The following is a 19516-nucleotide window of genomic DNA, read 5'->3' on the forward strand; positions in this document are numbered from 1 at the left end:
GGTGAACCATATGAAAACACCTATAATCCCTCATGGAGAAATCACCCAAATCTCTCATGGAAGGATCAACAAAAGCCTCAACAAGGCTTTAATAATGGTGGAAGAAATAGGTTTAACAATAGCAAGCCCTTTCCATCATCCACTCAGCAACAAACAGAGAACTCTGAACAAAATACCTCTAATTTAGCAAACTTAGTCTCTGATCTATCTAAGGCCACTGTAAGTTTCATGAATGAAACAAGGTCCTCCATTAGAAATTTGGAGGCACAAGTGGGCCAGCTGAGTAAAAGAGTCACTGAAATCCCTCCTAGTACTTTCCCAAGCAATACAGAAGAAAATCCAAAAGGAGAGTGCAAGGCCATTGAATTGACCATCATGGCCGAAACCATAAAAGAGGAGGAGGACGTGAATCCCAAGGAGAAAGACCTCCTGGGACGTCTAGTGATCAATAAGGAGTTTCCCTCTGAAGAACCAAAGGAATCTGAGACTCATCTAGAGACCATAGAGATTCCATTGAACCTCCTTATACCATTCATGAGCTCTGAAGAGTATTCTTCTTCTGAAGAGAATGAAGATGTTACTGAAGAGCAAGCTGCCAAGTTCCTTGGTGCAGTCATGAAGCTGAATGCCAATTTATTTGGTATTGAGACTTAGAAAGATGAACCTCCCTTGTTCACCAATGAACTAAGTGATCTGGATCAACTGACATTGCCTCAGAAGAAACAGGATCCTGGAAAGTTCCTAATACCTTGTACCATAGGCACCATGATCTTTGAAAAGGCTCTGTGTGACCTTGGTTCAGGGATAAACCTCATGTCCCCTCTCTGTAATAGAGAAACTGGGAATCTTTGGGGTACAAGCTGCTAAAATCTCATTAGAGATGGCAGACAATTCAAGAAAACAGGCTTATGGACAAGTAGAGGACGTGTTAGTAAAGGTTGAAGGCCTTTACATCCCTGCTAATTTCATAGTCCTAGATACTAGGAAGGATGAGGATGAATCCATCATCCTTGGAAGACCCTTCCTAGCCACAGCAAGAGCTGTGATTGATGTTGACAGAGGCGAATTAGTCCTTCAATTGAATGAGGACTCCCTTGAGTTTAAAACTCAAGGACATCCTTCTGTAAACATGGAAAAGAGGCACAGTAAGCTTCTCTCAAAACAGAGTCAACCAGAGCCCCCACAGTCAAACTCTAAGTTTGGTGTTGGGAGGCCACAACCAAACTCTAAGTTTGGTGTTGGGGAGTCACAACAATGCTCTGAACATCTCTGAGGCTCCATGAGAGCCCACTGTCAAGCTATTGACATTAAAGAAGCGCTTGTTGGGAGGCAACCCAATTTTTATTTATCTAATTTTTATTTTCATTGTTTTTCATGTTTTATTAGGTTCATGATCATGTGAAGTCACAAAATAAATATAAAAATTGAAAACGGAATCAAAAACAGCAGAAGAAAAATCACACCCTGGAGGAGGATCTCACTGGCGTTTAAACGCCAGTAAGGAGCATCTGTCTGGCATTCAACGCCAGAACAGAGCATGTTTCTGGCGTTGAATGCCAGAACAGAGCATGTTTCTGGCGTTGAACGCCAGAAACAAGCAGCATCCTGGCGTTCAGATGCCAGAAATGCACAGTGAAAAAGAACTGGCGCTGAACGCCAGAAACAAGCATCTGGCTGGCGTTCAACGCCAGAAATATGCTGCATCTGGGCGTTGAACGCCCAGAACAAGCATCAATTCGGCGTTTAAATGCCAGAATTGCATGCAAAGGCATTTTACATGCCTAATTGGTGCAGGGATGTAGTTCCTTGACACCTCAGGATCTGTGGACCCCACAGGATCATCTCAGCATCTGTGGACCCCACAGGATCCCCACCTACCACCACTCACTCTCTTCCCTCTTCCCTATAAACACTCTTCCCCAAAACTCTTCACCAATCACCTCAATCTCTCTTCCCTATCACCACTTCACCACTCACATCCATCCACTCTTTCCCATAAGCCTACCTCATAAACTCCACCTACCTACAAAATTCAAAATCAATTTCCCATCCAAACCCACCCTATATGGCCGAAATTAACCCCCCCTCCCTTCCCTATATATAGCCCTCCATTCTTCCTCATTTTCATACAACACAACCCTCTCTTCCTCTTCTTGGCCGAATACACCTCTCCCTCCTCTCCTCCATATTTTCTTCTTCTTCTTCATCTATTCTTTCTTTTCTTGCTCGAGGGCGAGCAATATTCTAAGTTTGGTGTGGTAAAAGCATAAGCTTTTTGTTTTTCCATTACCATTGATGGCACCCAAGACCGGAGAATCCTCTAGAAAAGGGAAAGGGAAGACAAAAGCTTCCACCTCTGAGTCATGGGAGATGGAAAGATTCATCTCCAAAGCTCATCAAGACCACTTCTATGATGTTGTGGCCAAGAAGAAGGTGATCCCCGAGGTCCCTTTCAAGCTCAAGAGAAATGAGTATCCGGAGATCCGACATGAAATCCAAAGAAGAGGTTGGGAAGTTCTAACAAACCCCATCCAACAAGTTGGAATTCTAATGGTTCAAGAGTTCTATGCTAATGCATGGATCACAAGGAACCATGATCAAAGTAAGAACCCGAACCCAAAGAATTATCTCACCATGGTTCGGGGGAATTACTTAGATTTTAGTCCGAAAAATATAAGGTTGGCGTTCAACTTGCCAATGATGGAAGAGAACGCACGCCCCTACACAAGGAGAGTCAACTTTGATCAAAGGTTGGACCAAGTCCTCATGGACATATGTGTAGAAGGAGCTCAATGGAAGATTGACTCAAAAGGCAAACCGGTTCAACTGAGAAGACTAGACCTTAATCCTGTAGCTAGAAGATGGTTGGAGTTCATTCAACACTCAATCATTCCCACTAGCAACCGGTCTGAAGTTACTATAGACCGGGCCATCATGATCCATAGCATCATGATTGGAGAAGAGGTGGAGGTTCATGAGATTAGACCTCAAGAACTCTACAAGGTGGCTGACAAGTCCTCCACTATGGCAAGGTTAGCTTTTCCTCACCTTATTTTCCATCTATGCAATTCGGTTAGGATTGACATAGAAGGAGACATTCCCATTGAGGAAAAGAAGCCCATCACCAAGAAAAGGATGGAGCAAACAAGAGAGCCCATTCATGGAGCTCAAGAGACGCATGAAGCTCACCACCATGAGATCCCGGAGATGCCTCAAATGCATTTTCCTCCACAAAACTATTGGGAGCAAATCAACACCTCCCTAGGAGAATTAAGTTCCAACATGGGACAACTAAGGGTGGAACATCAAGAACACTCCATCATCCTTCATAAGATTAGAGAAGATCAAAAAGCAATGAGGGAGGAGCAAAAAAGACAAGGAAGAGACATAGAAGAGCTCAAGGACATCATTGGTTCCTCAAGGAGAAAACGCCACCATCACTAAGGTGGACTCATTCCTTGTTCTTACATTCTCTGTTTTTCGTTTTCTATGTTAAGTGCTTATCTAAGTTTGTGTCTTATTACATGATCATTAGTATTTAGTAACTATGTCTTAAAGTTATGAATGTCCTATGAATCCATCACCTCTCTTAAATAAAAATGTTTTAATTCAAAAGAACAAGAAGTACATGAGTTTCGAATTTATCCTTGAACTTAGTTTAATTATTTTGATGTGGTGACAATGCTTCTTGTTTTCTGAATGAATGCTTGAACAGTGCATATGTCTTTTGAAGTTGTTGTTTAAGAATGTTAAATATGTTGGCTCTTGAAAGAATGATGATAAGGAGACATGTTATTTGATAATCTGAAAAATCATAAAAATGATTCTTGAAGCAAGAAAAAGCAGCAAAGAACAAAGCTTGCAGAAAAAAAATAGAAAAAAAAAGAGAGAAAAAGCAACCAGAAAAAGCCAAAGCTCTTAAAACCAAAAGGCAAGAGCAAAAAGCCAATAACCCTTAAAATCAAAAGGCAAGGGTAAATAAAAAGGATCCCAAGGCTTTGAGCATCAGTGGATAGGAGGGCATAAAGGAATAAAATCATGGCCTAAGCGGCTAAACCAAGCTGTCCCTAACCATGTGCTTGTGACGTGAAGGTGTCAAGTGAAAACTTGAGACTGAGTGGTTAAAGTCAAGGTCCAAAGCAAAAAAAGAGTGTGCTTAAGAACCCTGGACACCTCTAATTGGGGACTTTAGCAAAGCTGAGTCACAATCTGAAAAGGTTCACCCATTTATGTGTCTGTGGCATTTATGTATCCGGTGGTAATACTGGAAAACAAAGTGCTTAGGGCCACGGCCAAGACTCATAAAGTAGCTGTGTTCAAGAATCAACATACTGAACTAGGAGAATCAATAACACTATCTGAACTCTGAGTTCCTATAGATGCCAATCATTCTGAACCTCAATGGATAAAGTGAGATGCCAAAACTATTCAAGAGGCAAAAAGCTACAAGTCCCGCTCATCTGATTGGAGATATGTTTCATTGATAGTTTGGAATTTATATTATATTCTCTTCTTTATATCCTATTTGATTTTCAGTTGCTTGGGGATAAGCAACAATTTAAGTTTGGTGTTGTGATGAGCGGATAATTTATACGCTTTTTGGCATTATTTTTAGTATGTTTTTAGTAGAATCTAGTTACTTTTAGGGATGTTTTTATTAGTTTTTATGCTAAATTTACATTTCTGAACTTTAGTATGAGTTTGTGTGTTTTTCTGTGATTTCAGGTATTTTCTGGCTGAAATTGAGGGACTTGAGCAAAAATCAGATTCAGAGGTTGAAGAAGGACTGCTGATGCTGTTGGATTCTGACCTCCCTGCACTCAAAGTGGATTTTCTGGAGCTACAGAACTCAAAATGGTGTGCTTTCAATTGCGTTGGAAAGTAGACATCCAGGGCTTTCCAGAAATATATAATAGTCCATACTTTGGCTAAGTTTAGACGACGTAAAAGGGCGTTGAACGCCAGTTCTACGCTGCTGTCTGGAGTTAAACGCCAGAAACACGTTACAAGCCAGAGTTGAACGCCAGAAATACGTTACAAACTGGCGTTCAACTCCAAGAATGACCTCTCCACGTGTAACATTCAAGCTCAGCCCAAGCACACACCAAGTAGGCCCCGGAAGTGGATTTATGCATCAATTACTTACTTCTGTAAATCCTAGTAACTAGTTTAGTATAAATAGGACTTTTTACTAGTGTATTTGACATCTTATGATTTTTAGTTCATCTTAGGATCATATTGATCACGTTTGGGGGCTGGCCATTCGGCCATGCCTGGACCTTCATCACTTATGTATTTTCAAACGGTAGAGTTTCTGCACTCCATAGATTAAGGTGTGGAGCTCTGCTGTTCCTCAAAGATTAATGCAAAGTACTACTGTTTTTCTATTCAACTCAACTTATTCCGCTTCTAAGATATTCATTCGTACTTCAACATGAATGAGATGAACGTGACAATCATCATCATTCCCCCACGAACGCGTGCCTGACAACCACTTCTGTTCCACCTTAGATTGAATGATTATCTCTTGGATCTCTTAATCAGAATCTTCGTGGTGTAAGCTAGATTGATGGCGGCATTCATGAGAATCCAGAAAGTCTAAACCTTGTCTGTGGTATTCCGAGTAGGATTCTGGGATTGAATGACTGTGACGAACTTCAAACTCGCGAATGCTGGGCGTAGTGACAGATGCAAAAGGAGGGTGAATCCTATTCCAGTATGATCGAGAACCTCAGATGATTAGCCGTGCTGTGACAGAGCATTTGGACCATTTTCACAAGAGGATAGGATGCAGCCATTGACCACGGTGATGCCTCCAGACGATTAGCCATGCAGTGACAGCGCATCGGACCATTTTCCAGAGAGGATGAAAAGTAGCCATTGACAATGGTGATGTCCTTACATAAAGCCAGTCATGGAAAGGAGTAGGACTGATTGGATGAAGACAGCAGGAAAGCAGAAGTTCAGAGGGACGAAAGCATCTCCATACGCTTTATCTGAAATTCTCACTAGTGATATACATAAGTATTTCTATCTTTATTTTATGTCTATCTATTATTTTCGAAAACTCCATAATCAATTATTATCCGCCTGACTGAGATCTACAAGATGACCATAGCTTGCTTCATACCAACAATCTCCGTGGGATCGACCCTTACTCACGTAAGGTTTATTACTTGGACGACCCAGTGCATTTGCTGGTTAGTTGTATCGAAGTTGTGAATGAAAAACGATTTATTAAGACGTGCGTACAGAGTTTTTGGTGCCGTTGCCTGAGATCACAATTTCGTGCACCAGGTGTCAATTGCATGTTTCTATTCTTCTTGCATTTTTCGAATTCATGCATGTTCTTCATTGATCTTCAAGTTGTTCTTGATGATTTCATTGCTCTGATCTTTAAATTCTCTTGTTTTGTGTGTTTTGTTGTTTCTCATATGTATTCTCAATTTGTTAGTGTCTCCTATATGAAAATTAAGTTTGGTGTCCTGCATGCATTGTTTGTTTGATTTGAGTTTCCTAAGATTAATTATATTTTGATTGTTTCTCATCATTAAAAATTCAAAAATATTTTCAAAATTGTGTCTTTTCAAGTCAATAATACAGAGAATTGAAGATTCAGAACATTCAGCAGAGGAATCAAATAGAAAAAGCTGGGCGTTCAAAACGCCCAGTGAAGAAGGAAAACTGGCGTTTAAACGCCAGCCAGGGTACCTGGCTGGGCGTTTAACACCCAAAAAGGTAGAGATTTGGGCGTTAAACGCCAGAATGGGCACCATTCTGGGCGTTTAACGCCAGGATGACACTAGAGGGAAGATTTTGTTTTTAATTCACATTTTTTTCAAGTTTTCATAATTTTTCAAAATCAAATCTTTTTCAAATCATATCTTTTCAATCATATCTCTTTCAAAATCAATTTCTTTCCATTTCATATTTATCTTTACTATTTTCAAAAATCCTTGCTTCAATTAAAGATTTACTTCAAAATTTTCAAGTTGTTACTTGCCTATTAAGAAAGGATCAAACTTTAAATTTTAAAATCATATCTTTTAATTTCTTGATAGTCAAGTAATCAACTTTAATTTTAAAAATTTTCTTTTTCTAAATTGATTTTCAATCATATCTTTTCAAACATATCTTTTCAATCACATCTTTTTCAAAATTAATTTTTTCAATCATATCTTTTTCTAATTTCAAAATCTTTTTCAAAAATCACTTTATTTCTTTCCCAATCTTAGTTTTCGAAAATCTCAATCAAATTTTCAAATTTCTTTTCAAAATCTTTTTAAATTATTTTCGAAAATTCTTCCCCTCTTTTCACATCCTTCTATTTAAAGGACTAAGACTCCTCATTAAGGTGCAATTCGAACTCTGTCCCTCTTGATAAGTTCGAATTCCCTCTTCTCCACCTCCTCCTTCTATTCTTCTTTTCTTCTGACACCTCAAGGAATCTCTATACTGTGACATAGAGGATTCCCTACTTTCTTGTTCTCTTCTCTTTCATATGAGCAGGAACAAAGATAAAGGCATACTTGTTCAAGCTGATCCTGAACCTGAAAGGACCTTGAAGAGAAAGCTAAGAGAAGCTAAAGAACAATTCTCTTTAGAGGGCCTAACAGAGCTCTTCAAAGAAGAAGAAACCATGGCAGCCGAAAACAACAACAATGCCAACAATGCAAGGAAGGTGCTTGGTGACTTTACTGCACCTACTCCTGATTTCTATGGGAGAAGCATCTCTATCCCTGCCATTGGAGCAAACAACTTTGAGCTTAAGCCTCAATTAGTTTCTCTAATGCAACAGAATTGCAAGTTTCATGGACTTCCATTGGAAGATCCTCATCAGTTCTTAGCTGAGTTCTTACAAATCTGTGACACTGTCAAGACCAATGGGGTTGACCCTGAAGTCTACAGACTTATGCTCTTTCCTTTTGCTGTAAGAGACAGAGCTAGAACATGGTTGGATTCACAACCTAAGGAAAGCCTGAACTCTTGGAAAAAGCTAGTCAATGCCTTCTTGGCAAAGTTCTTTCCACCTCAAAAACTGAGCAAGATTAGAATGGAAGTCCAAACCTTCAGACAGAAGGAAGGAGAATCCCTCTATGAAGCTTGGGAGAGATACAAGCAATTGATCAGAAGGTGCCCTTCTGACATGCTTTCAGAATGGAGTATCATAGGAATCTTCTATGATGGTCTGTCTGAACTATCCAAGATGTCATTGGATAGCTCTGCTGGAGGATCTCTTCATCTGAAGAAGACGCCTGCAGAAGCTCAAGAACTCATTGAAATGGTTGCAAATAACCAATTCATGTACACCTCTGAAAGGAATCCTGTGAATAATGGGTCAACTCAGAAGAAAGGAGTTCTTGAGATTGATACTCTGAATGCCATATTGGCTCAGAATAAAATATTGACCCAACAAGTCAATATGATTTCCCAGAGTCTGTCTGGAATGCAAGCAGCAACAGGCAGTACTAAAGAAGCTTCCTCTGAAGAAGAAGCTTAAGACCCTGAGAACCCTGCAATGGAAGAGGTGAATTACATGGGAGAACCCTATGGAAACACCTATAATCCTTCATGGAGAAATCATCCAAATCTCTCATGGAAGGATCAACAGAGACCTCAACAAGGTTTCAACAACAATAATGGTGGAAGAAATAGGTTTAGCAATGGCAAGCCTTTTCCTTCATCTTATCAGCAACAAACAGAGAACTCTAAGCAGAGCTGCTCTGACTTAGCAACCATTGTCTCTGATTTAATCAAAACCACTCAAAGTTTCATGAATGAAACAAGGTCCTCCATTAGAAATTTGGAAGCGTAATTGGGTCAGCTGAGTAAGAAAATTACTGAACTCCCTCCTTGCACTCTCCCAAGCAATACAGATGAGAATCCAAAAAGAGAGTGCAAGGCCATAACCACATCTCACATGGCCGAACATGGAGAGGAGGAAGAGGCAGTGATTCCCACTGAGGAAGACCTCAATGGATGCCCACTGACCTCCATGGAGTTCCCTAAAGAGGAACCATGGGAATCTGAGGCTCATGCTGAGACCATAGAGATTCCATTAAATTTACTTCTGCCTTTCATAATCTCTGATGAGTATTTTTCCTCTGAAGAGGATGAAGATGTCATTGAAGAGCAAGTTGCTAAGTACCTTGGAGCAATCATGAAGCTAAATGCCAAGTTATTTGGTAATGAGACTTGGGAGAATGAACCTCTATTGCTCATCAAAGAACTGGATGACTTGACTAGGCAGAGATTACCTCAAAAGAGACAGGACCCTGGAAAGTTCTCAATCCCTTATACCATAGGCACCATGACCTTTAAGAAGGCTCTGTGTGACCTAGGGTCAAGCATAAACCTTATGCCTCTCTCTGTAATGGAGAAGCTAGGGATCATTGAGGTACAAGCTACAAGAATCTCACTAGAGATGGCAGACAATTCAAAGAAACAGGCTTATAGACTTGTAGAGGATGTCTTGGTAAAAGTTGAAGACCATTACATCCCTGCTGATTTCATAGTCCTAGAGACTGGGAAGTGTATAGATGAATCCATCATCCTTGGCAGACCCTTCCTAGCCATAGCAAGGGCTGTGATTGATGTTGACAGAGGAGAATTGATCATTCAAGTGAATGAAGACTCCCTTGTGTTTAAAGCTCAAGGATATCCCTCTGTAACCATGGAAAGGAAGCATGAAGAGCTTCTCTCAATACAGAGTCAAACAGAGCCCCCACAGTCAAACTCTAAGTTTGGTGTTGGGAGGCCACAACCAAATTTTAAGTTTGGTGTTGAACCCCAACATTCAAACTCTAAGTTTGGTGTTGGGAGGTTCCAACATTGCTCTGAACATCTGTAAGGCTCCATGAGAGCCACTGTCAAGCTATTGACATTAAAGAAGCACTTGTTGGGAGGCAACCCAATTGTTACTATTCTATGTTAAATTTCTATTTTCCTTTGTTATTTTATGTTTTCTGTAGGTTGATGATCATGTGAAGTCACAAAAACAATTGAAAAAGCAAAAACAAAGTGAAAAATAGAATGAAAAATAGAACACCCTGGAGGAGACAGTTACTGGCGTTTAAACGCTAGTAAAGGTAGCAGAATGGGGGTTAAACGCCCAGTCTGGCACCATTCTGGGTGTTTAACGCCAGAAAAGGGCACCAGACTGGCGTTTAACACCAGGAATGGGCAAGAAGCTGGCGTTAAACGCCAGAAATGGGCAGCAGCCTAGCGTTTAACGCCAGGATTGGCAGAAAGGGGCGTTTTGCACGCCACTTGGTGCAGGGATGAGATATCCTTGACACCTCAGGATCTGTGGACCCCACAGGATCCCCACCTACCCCATCTCTCTCTCTCTCTTCTTCACCCATTCACCAATCACCTCAATACCTCTTCCCCAAAAACCCCTCACCTATTAAATCCCACCATTCTCTTCACCACTCACATCCATCCTTCATAAAACCCCACCTACCTCACCATTCAAATTCAAACCACTTTCCCTCCCAAACCCACCCTCTATAGCCGAACCATACACACCCCTCTCACCCCTATATAAACCCATCTTCACTCCTTCATTTTCACACAACCGAAACAACACTTCTCCCCCTTGGCCGAATCACAAAGCCCACTCCATCTCCTCTATTTCTTCTTCTTCTACTCTCTTCTTTCTTCTTTTGCTCGAGGACGAGCAACCTTCTAAGTTTGGCGTGGTAAAAGCTAAAGCTTTTTATTTTTCCATAACCATTTATGGTACCAAAGGCCAGAGAAACCTCTAGAAAGAGGAAAGGAAAGGCAAAATCTTCCACCTCCGAGTCATGGGAGATGGAGAGATTCCTCTCAAGGGTGCATCAAGACCACTTCTATGAAGTTGTGGCCAAGAAGAAAGTGATCCCCGAGGTCCCTTTCAAACTCAAAAAGAATGAGTATTCGGAGATCCGACATGAGATCCGAAGAAGAAGTTGGGAAGTTCTCACCAACCCCATTCAACAAGTCGGGATCTTAATGGTTCAAGAGTTCTATGCCAATGCATGGATCACCAAGAACCATGATCAAAGTGTGAACCCGGACCCTAAGAATTGGCTTACAATGGTTCGGGGGAATTACTTAGATTTTAGTCCGGAAAATGTAAGGTTGGCATTCAACTTGCCTATGATGCAAGGAGATGCACACCCATACACAAGAAGGATCAACTTTGATCAAAGGTTGGACCAAGTCCTCATGGACATATGTGAAGAGGGCGCTCAATGGAAGAGAGATTCAAGAGGGAAGCCGGTTCAACTAAGAAGGCATGACCTCAAGCCCGTGGCTAGGGGATGGTTGGAGTTCATCCAACACTCAATCAATCCCACTAGCAACCGGTCCGAAGCTACTATAGACCGGGCTATCATGATACATAGCATCATGATTGGAGAGGAAGTGGAAGTTCATGAGGTTATATCCCAAGAACTCTACAAGGTGGCGGACAAGTCCTCTCCTTTGGCAAGGTTAGCCTTCCCTCATCTCATTTGTCACCTTTGCAATTCGGTTGGAATTGACATAGAGGGAGACATTCTCATTGATGAGGACAAACCCATCACTAAGAAAAGGATGGAGAAAACAAGAGAACCTCATCAAGAGCATGAGGAAATTCCTCATCATGAAATCCCTGAGATACCTCAAGGGATGCATCTTCCTCCACAAAACTATTGGGAGCAAATCAACACCTCCCTAGGAGAATTGAGTTCCAACATGGGACAGCTAAGGGTGGAGCACCAAGAGCATTCCATCCTCCTCCATGAAATTAGAGAAGATCAAAGAACCATGAGAGACGAGCAACAAAGGCAAGGAAGAGACATTGAGGAGCTCAAGCACTCCATAAGATCTTCAAGAGGAAGAACAAGCCGCCATCACTAAGGTGGACCCGTTCTTTAATTTCCTTGTTCTTTATTTTCTGTTTTTCAAAAATTGTGCTTTATGTTTATTTATGTTTGTGTCTTTATTACATGATCATTAGTGTCTATGCCTTAAAGCTATGAAAATGAATCCATCACCTTTCTTAAATAAAAAATGTTTTTAATTGAAAAAGAAAAAGAAGTGCATGAATTTCAAATTTTAAAACAGTTTAATTATCTTGATGTGGTGGCAATACTATTGCTTTTCTGAATGAATGCTTGAACAGTTCATATTTTTGAATTTGATTGTTTATGAATGTTAAAATTGTTGGCTCTTGAAAGAATGAAAGGAAAAGGAGAAATGTTACCTGATGATCTGAAAAATCATAAAATTGATTCTTGAAGCAAGAAAAAACAGTGAAAAGCTTGCAAAAAAAAAGGAAAAGCAAGCAAAAAAAGTCAATACCCCTTTTAACCAAAAGGCAAGGGTGATAAAAAGGATCCAAGGCTTTGAGCATCAGTGGATAGGAGGGCCCACAGGAATAAAATCCTGGCCTAAGCGGCTAAACCAAGCTGTCCCTAACCATGTGCTTGTGGCGTGAAGGTGTCAAGTGAAAACTTGAGACTGAGCGGTTAAAGTCGAGGTCCAAAGCAAAAAGAAGAGTGTGCTTAAGAACCCTGGACACCTCTAATTGGGGACTCTAGCAAAGCTGAGTCACAATCTGAAAAGGTTCACCCAATTATGTGTCTGTGGCATTTATGTATCCGGTGGTAATACTGGAAAACAAAGTGCTTAGGGCCACGGCCAAGACTCATAAAGTAGCTATGTTCAAGAATCAACATACTTAACTAGGAGAGTCAATAACACTATCTGGATTCTGAGTTCCTATAGATGCCAATCATTCTGAACTTCAAGGGATAAAGTGAGATGCCAAAACTGTTCAGAAGCAAAAAGCTAAAAGCCCCGCTCATCTAATTAATATTGATCTTCATAGATATTTTTGGAATTCATTGTATATTCTCTTCTTTTTTTTCCTATTTGATTTTCAGTTGCTTGGGGGCAAGCAACAATTTAAGTTTGGTGTTATGATGAGCGGATAATTTATACGCTTTTTGGCATTGTTTTTAGTATGTTTTTAGTATATTTTAGTTAGTTTTTATTATGTTTTTATTAGTTTTTAAATAAAAATCACTCTTCTGGACTTTACTATGAGTTCGTGTATTTTTCTGTGATTTCAGGTATTTTCTGGCTGAAATTGAGGGACCTGAGCAAAAATCTTATTCAGAGGCTGAAAAAGGACTGCAGATGCTGTTGGATTCTGACCTCCCTGCACTCAAAGTGGATTTTCTGGAGCTACAGAAGCCCAATTGGCGCGCTCTCAAGTGCGTTGGAAAGTAGACATCCTGGGCTTTCCAGAAATATATAATAGTCCATACTTTGCTCGAGATTTGATGGCCCAAACAGGCGTTCCAAGTCAGCTCAAGAATTCTGGCGTTTAACTCCAAAACTGGCACAAAAGCTGGAGTTAAACGCCCAAACTGGCACAAAAGCTGGCGTTTAACTCCAAGAAAAGTCTCTACACATGAAAGCTTCAATGCTCAGCCCAAGCACACACCAAGTGGGCCCGGAAGAAGATTTCTACATTAATTACTGATTTCTGTAAACCCTAGGCTACTAGTTCTCTATAAATAGGACCTTTTGCTATTGTATTTTCACACTTTTCATGCTATCTTAGACACTTTTGGGGCTGGCCTCATGGCCATGCCTAGACCTTGTTCTTATGTATTTTCAATGGTGGAGTTTCTACACACCATAGATTAAGGTGTGGAGCTCTGCTGTTCTTCATGAATTAATACAAGTACTATTGTTTTTCTATTCAACTCAAGTCTATTTCTTCTCCAAGATATTCATTCGTTCTTCAACTTGATGAATGTGATGATCCGTGACACTCATCATCATTCTCACCTATGAACATGTTCCTGACAACCATCTCTGTTCTACTAGCAATGGCTTGAATGCGTATCTCTTGGGTTTCGAATCTAAAATTGGAACCTTCGTGGTATAGGCTAGAATTAATGGCGGCCATTCCTGAGATCCAGAACGTCTAAACCTTGTCTGTGGTATTCTGAGTAGGATCTGGGAAGGGATGACTGTGACGAGCTTCAAACTCGCGATTGTGGGGCGTGTGACAGATGCAAAAGGATCAATGGATCCTATTCCGACATGATCGAGAACCGACAGCTGATTAGCCGATGTTGTGACAGAGCATCAGGACCATTTTCACTGAGAGGACGGGATGTAGCCATTAACAACGGTGATGCCCAACATAAAGCTTGCCATGGAAGGGAGTATGAATGATTGGAAGAAGGCAATAGGAAAGCAGAGGTTCAAGGGGAACAAAGCATCTTCATACGCTTATCTGAAATCCACCAATGAATTACATAAGTATCTCTATCTTTATTTTATGTTTATTTTCATCACCTTAAACTCCATAACCATTTGAATCCGCCTGACTGAGATTTACAAGATGACCATAGCTTGCTTCAAGCCGACAATCTCCGTGGGATCGACCCTTACTCACGTAAGGTTTATTACTTGGACAACCCAGTGCACTTGCTGGTTAGTTGTGCGGAATTGTGACAAAGTGTGATTCACGTTTGAGAGCTCCAAGTCTTTGGCGCCATTGTTGATGATCACAATTTTGTGCACCAAGTTTTTGGCACCGTTGCCGGGGATTGTTCGAGTTTGGACAACTGACGGTTCATCTTGTTGCTTAGATTAGGTACTTTTCCTTTTTATTTTTCGAAAAAAAAAATTTCCAAAAAAAAATACAAAAAGATTTTCTATTTTGTTCTTCAGAGTTTTTAAGAATGAATTCTAGAGTTTCATGATGATCTGTTGGAGTCTGGCTGGCTGTGAAGCCATGTCTAATCTTATTGGACCGAGGTTTCAACTTATCATCACAAGAGCTTGTTGATTTCTATCAATTTTGCTGTTGTTAGCAATGATCTACTAAAGCTTGGCTGGCCATTGGCCATGTCTAGTGTTTTGGACCGAAGCTTTCATTGAAAGCTTGGCTGGCTAGTAAGCCATGTATAATTCCTGGACCGGAGTCTTAGACTAGCATTGCAATGATTCCTGGAACTCTTATTAAAAATTTTGAACACCTTTATTTTCTTTTCCACTTAAATTTTCGAAAAAATCACAAAAAAAAAATTTAAAACCATAAAAATCAAAAAAATATTTTATGTTTCTGATGAGCGGATAATTTATACGCTTTTTGGAATTGTTTTTAGTATGTTTTTAGTAGAATCTAGTTACTTTTAGGGATGTTTTCATTAGTTTTTATGTTAAATTCACATTTCTGGACTTTAAGCCATGTCTAATTCCTGGACCGGAGTCTTAGACTAGCATTGCAATGATTCCTGGAACTCTTATTAAAAATTTTGAACACCTTTATTTTCTTTTCCACTCAAATTTTCGAAAAAATCACAAAAAAAAAATTTAAAACCATAAAAATCAAAAAAATATTTTATGTTTCTGATGAGCGGATAATTTATACGCTTTTTGGCATTGTTTTTAGTATGTTTTTAGTAGAATCTAGTTACTTTTAGGGATATTTTCATTATTTTTTATGTTAAATTCACATTTCTGGACTTTACTATGAGTTTGTATGTTTTTCTGTGATTTCAGGTATTTTCTGGCTGAAATTGAGGGACTTGAGCAAAAATCAGATTCAGAGGTTGAAGAAGGACTGCTGATGCTGTTGGATTCTGACCTCCCTGCACTCAAAGTGGATTTTCTGGAGCTACATAACTCAAAATGGCACGCTTCTAATTGCGTTGGAAAGTAGACATCCAAGGCTTTCCAGCAATATATAATAGTCCATACTTTGGCCGAGTTTAGATGACGTAAAAGGGCGTTGAACTCCAGTTCTACGCTGCTGTCTGGAGTTAAACGCCAGAAACACGTCACAAGGCAGAGTTGAACGCCAGAAATATGTTACAAACTAGCGTTCAACTCCAAGATTGACCTCTACACGTGTAACATTCAAGCTCAGCCCAAGCACACACCAAGTGGGCCCCGGAAGTGGATTTATGCATCAATTACTTACTTTTGTAAACCCTAGTAACTAGTTTAGTATAAATAGGACTTTTTACTATTGTATTAGACATCTTATGATCATATTTTAGATCTCTAGACCTCTATGGGAGGCTGGCCACTCGTCCATGCTTACCCTGTATTCACTTATGTATTTTTCAACAGTAGAGTTTCTGCACTCCATAGATTAAGGTGTGGAGCTCTGCTGTTCCTCAAAGATTAATGCAAAGTACTACTGTTTTTCTATTCAATTCAACTTATTCCGCTTCTAAGATATTCATTCGCACTTCAACCTGAATGTGATGAACGTGACAATCATCATCATTCCCCCACGAATGCGTGCCTGACAAGCACTTCCGTTCCACCTTAGATTGAATGAGTGTCTCTTGGATCTCTTAATCAGAATCTTCGTGGTATAAGCTAGATTGATGGCGGCATTCATGAGAGTCTGAAAAGTCTAAACCTTGTCTGTGATATTCTGAGTAGGACTCTGGGATTGAATGACTGTGACGAACTTGAAACTCGCGAGTACTGGGTGTAGTGACAAACGCAAAAGGAGGGTGAATCCTATTTCAGTATGATCGAGAACCTCAGATGATTAGCCGTGCTGTGACAGAGCATTTGGACCATTTTCACAAGAAGATGGGATGCAGCCATTGACAAGGGTGATGCCTCCAGACGATTATCCATGTAGTGACAGCGTATCGGACCATTTTCCAGAGAGGATAAAAAGTAGCCATTGACAACGGTGATGTCCTTACATAAAGCCAGCCATGGAAAGGAGTAGGATTGATTGGATGAAGACAGCAGGAAAGCAGAGGTTCAGAGGAACGAAAGCATCTCTATGCACTTATCTGAAATTCTCACCAATGATTTACATAAGTATTTCTATCCTTATTTTATTATTTATTTTCGAATACTCCATAACTATTTTATATCCGCCTGACTGAGATCTACAATGTGACCATAGCTAGCTTCATACCAACAATCTCCGTGGGATCGACCCTTACTCACGTAAGTTTTATTACTTGGACGACCCAGTGCACTTGCTGGTTAGTTGTATCGAAGTTGTGAATGAAAAACAATTTATTAAGACGTGCGTACAGAGTTTTTGGCGCCGTTACCATGAGATCACAATTTCGTGCACCAAGTTTTTGGCGCCGTTGCCGGGGATTGTTCGAGTTTGAACAACTGTTTGTTCATCTTGTTGCTCAGATTAGGTAATTTTCTTTTTGTTTTATTTTCAAAAATTTTTCAAAAACCTTTCAAAAATCTCTCATCTATTTTCGAAAAAAAATAAATCTTTTCAAAAATATATTTTTCTTCAGAATTTTTAAGAATGAATTCTAGAGTTTCATGAAGCATGTTGAAGCCTGGCTGGCTGTAAAGCCATGTCTAATTCTTTTGGATAGGGGCTTCCAACCATCAGCATAGAGGCAAGTTAATTGGAATGTCAGCCGTGGCATGTCTGAGTTACATACTAAATCTTGGCTGGCTATTAAGCCATGCCTAACCCTCGGATTGGAGCTTTAGACTAAAAATACAAGATTCCTGGAATTCATATAAAAAAAATTTTGAAATCCTTATTTTCTTTTTTCTATATGTTTTTTCGAAAAAAAATATACAAAAATCCAAAAAAATAAAAAAATCATAAAAATAAAAAATATTTCATGTTTCTTGTTTGAGTCTTGAGTCAAGTTGAAAGTTTGGTGTCAATTGCATATTCATCTTGCATTTTTCAAAAAATTCATGCATTCATAGTGTTCTTCATGATCTTCAAGTTGTTCTTGGTAAGTCTTCTTGTTTGATCTTGATGTTTTCATGTTTTGTGTCTTTTCTTGTTTTTCATATGCATTCTTGCATTTATAGTGTCTATACATGAAAAATTTTTAAGTTTGGTGTCTTGCATGTTTTCTTTGAATTAAAAATTTTTCAAAAATAAGTTCTTGATGTTCATCTTGACATTCAAAGTGTTCTTGGTGTTCATCTTGACATTCATAGCATTCTTGCATGCATTCATTGTTTTGATCCAAAATTTTCATGCATTGAGTCTTTTTCATGTTTTTCCCTCTCATCATTAAAAATTCAAAAATAAAAAAAAATATCTTTCCCTTTTTTACTCATAAATTTCGAAAATTTGAGTTGACTTTTTCAAAACTTTTTAAAATCTAGTTGTTTTTATGAGTCAAATCAAATTTTCAATTTAAAAATCTTATCTTTTTCAAAATCTTTTTCAAAAATCAAATCTTTTTCATTTTTCTTATTTATTTTCGAAAATTTTAAAAATATTTTTCAAAAATCTTTTTCTTATCTTTATCTCCTAATTTTCGAAAATAACATCATCAATTAATGTTTTGATTCAAAAATTTCAAGTTTGTTACTTGCTTGTTAAGAAAGATTCAAACTTTGAGTTCTAGAATCATATATTGTGATTTCTTGTGAATCAAGTCATTAATTGTGATTTTAAAAATCAAATCTTTTTCAAAACTAATTTCAATCATATCTTTTCAAAAATATCTCTTTATCTTATCTTTTTCAAAATTTGATTTTAAAATATCCTTTCTAACTTCTTATCTTCTTATCTTTTCAAATTTGTTTCAACTAACTAACTAACTTTTTGTTTGTTTCTTATCTTTTTCAAAACTACCTAACTAACTCTCTCTCTCTCTAATTTTCGAAAATATCTTCCCTCTTTTTCAAAATTTCTTTTTAATTAACTAATTATTTTAATTTTTGATTTTAATTTTTGAAAAATTACTAACCTTTTTCAAAAACTATTTTCGAAAATCACTAACTCTTTTTCAAAAATAATTTTCGAAAATTCTCCTTCTCTCTCATCTCCTTCTATTTATTTATTCATCCACTAACACCTCTCTTCATCCCACATCTCTGCTCTCCTTACCCTTGTGTTTCTTTCTTTACATTACATTCTTTTCTTCTTCTACTCACACAGGGGAACCTCTATACCTGTGGTAAAAAGGATCCCTATTATTATTTTTCTGTCCCTCTTTTTCATATGAGCAGGAGCAAGGACAAGAACATTCTTGTTGAAGCAGATCCAGAACCTGAAAGGACTCTGAAGAGGAAACTAAGAGAAGCTAAATTACAACAATCCAGCAAGCACCTTTCAGAAATTTTCGAACAAGAAGAGGAGATGGCAACCGAAAATAATAATAATGCAAGGAGGATGCTTGGTGACTTTACTGCACCTAATTCCAATTTACATGGAAGAAGCATCTCCATTCCTGCCATTGGAGCAAACAATTTTGAGCTGAAACCTCAATTAGTTTCTCTGATGCAGCAGAACTGCAAGTTTCATGGACTTCCATCTGAAGATCCTTTTCAGTTCTTAACTGAATTCTTGCAGATCTGTGATACTGTTAAGACTAATGGAGTAGATCCTGAAGTCTACAGGCTCATGCTTTTCCCTTTTGCTGTGAGAGACAGAGCTAGAATATGGTTGGACTCTCAACCTAAGGATAGCCTGAACTCTTGGGATAAGCTGGTCAAGGCTTTCTTAGCCAAGTTCTTTCCTCCTCAAAAACTGAGT

The 19516-nt window shown here is 39.0% G+C and overlaps 1 non-coding gene across 1 annotated transcript; it reads right to left on the reverse strand.

The window, feature by feature from the left end:
- Positions 1-8044: 8044 nt before the first annotated feature.
- On the reverse strand, positions 8045-8151 carry LOC148572145 (small nucleolar RNA R71). The gene has a single exon (XR_015908083.1). It is a non-coding gene; the product is annotated as a small nucleolar RNA R71 (small nucleolar RNA).
- Between the last annotated feature and the right edge of the window lie 11365 nt (positions 8152-19516).

The sequence above is a fragment of the Arachis ipaensis genome, chromosome B3 (assembly GCF_059453495.1).
Source record: "Arachis ipaensis isolate K30076 ecotype BB chromosome B3, ASM5945349v1, whole genome shotgun sequence".
NCBI classification, from domain to species: Eukaryota; Viridiplantae; Streptophyta; class Magnoliopsida; order Fabales; family Fabaceae; genus Arachis; species Arachis ipaensis.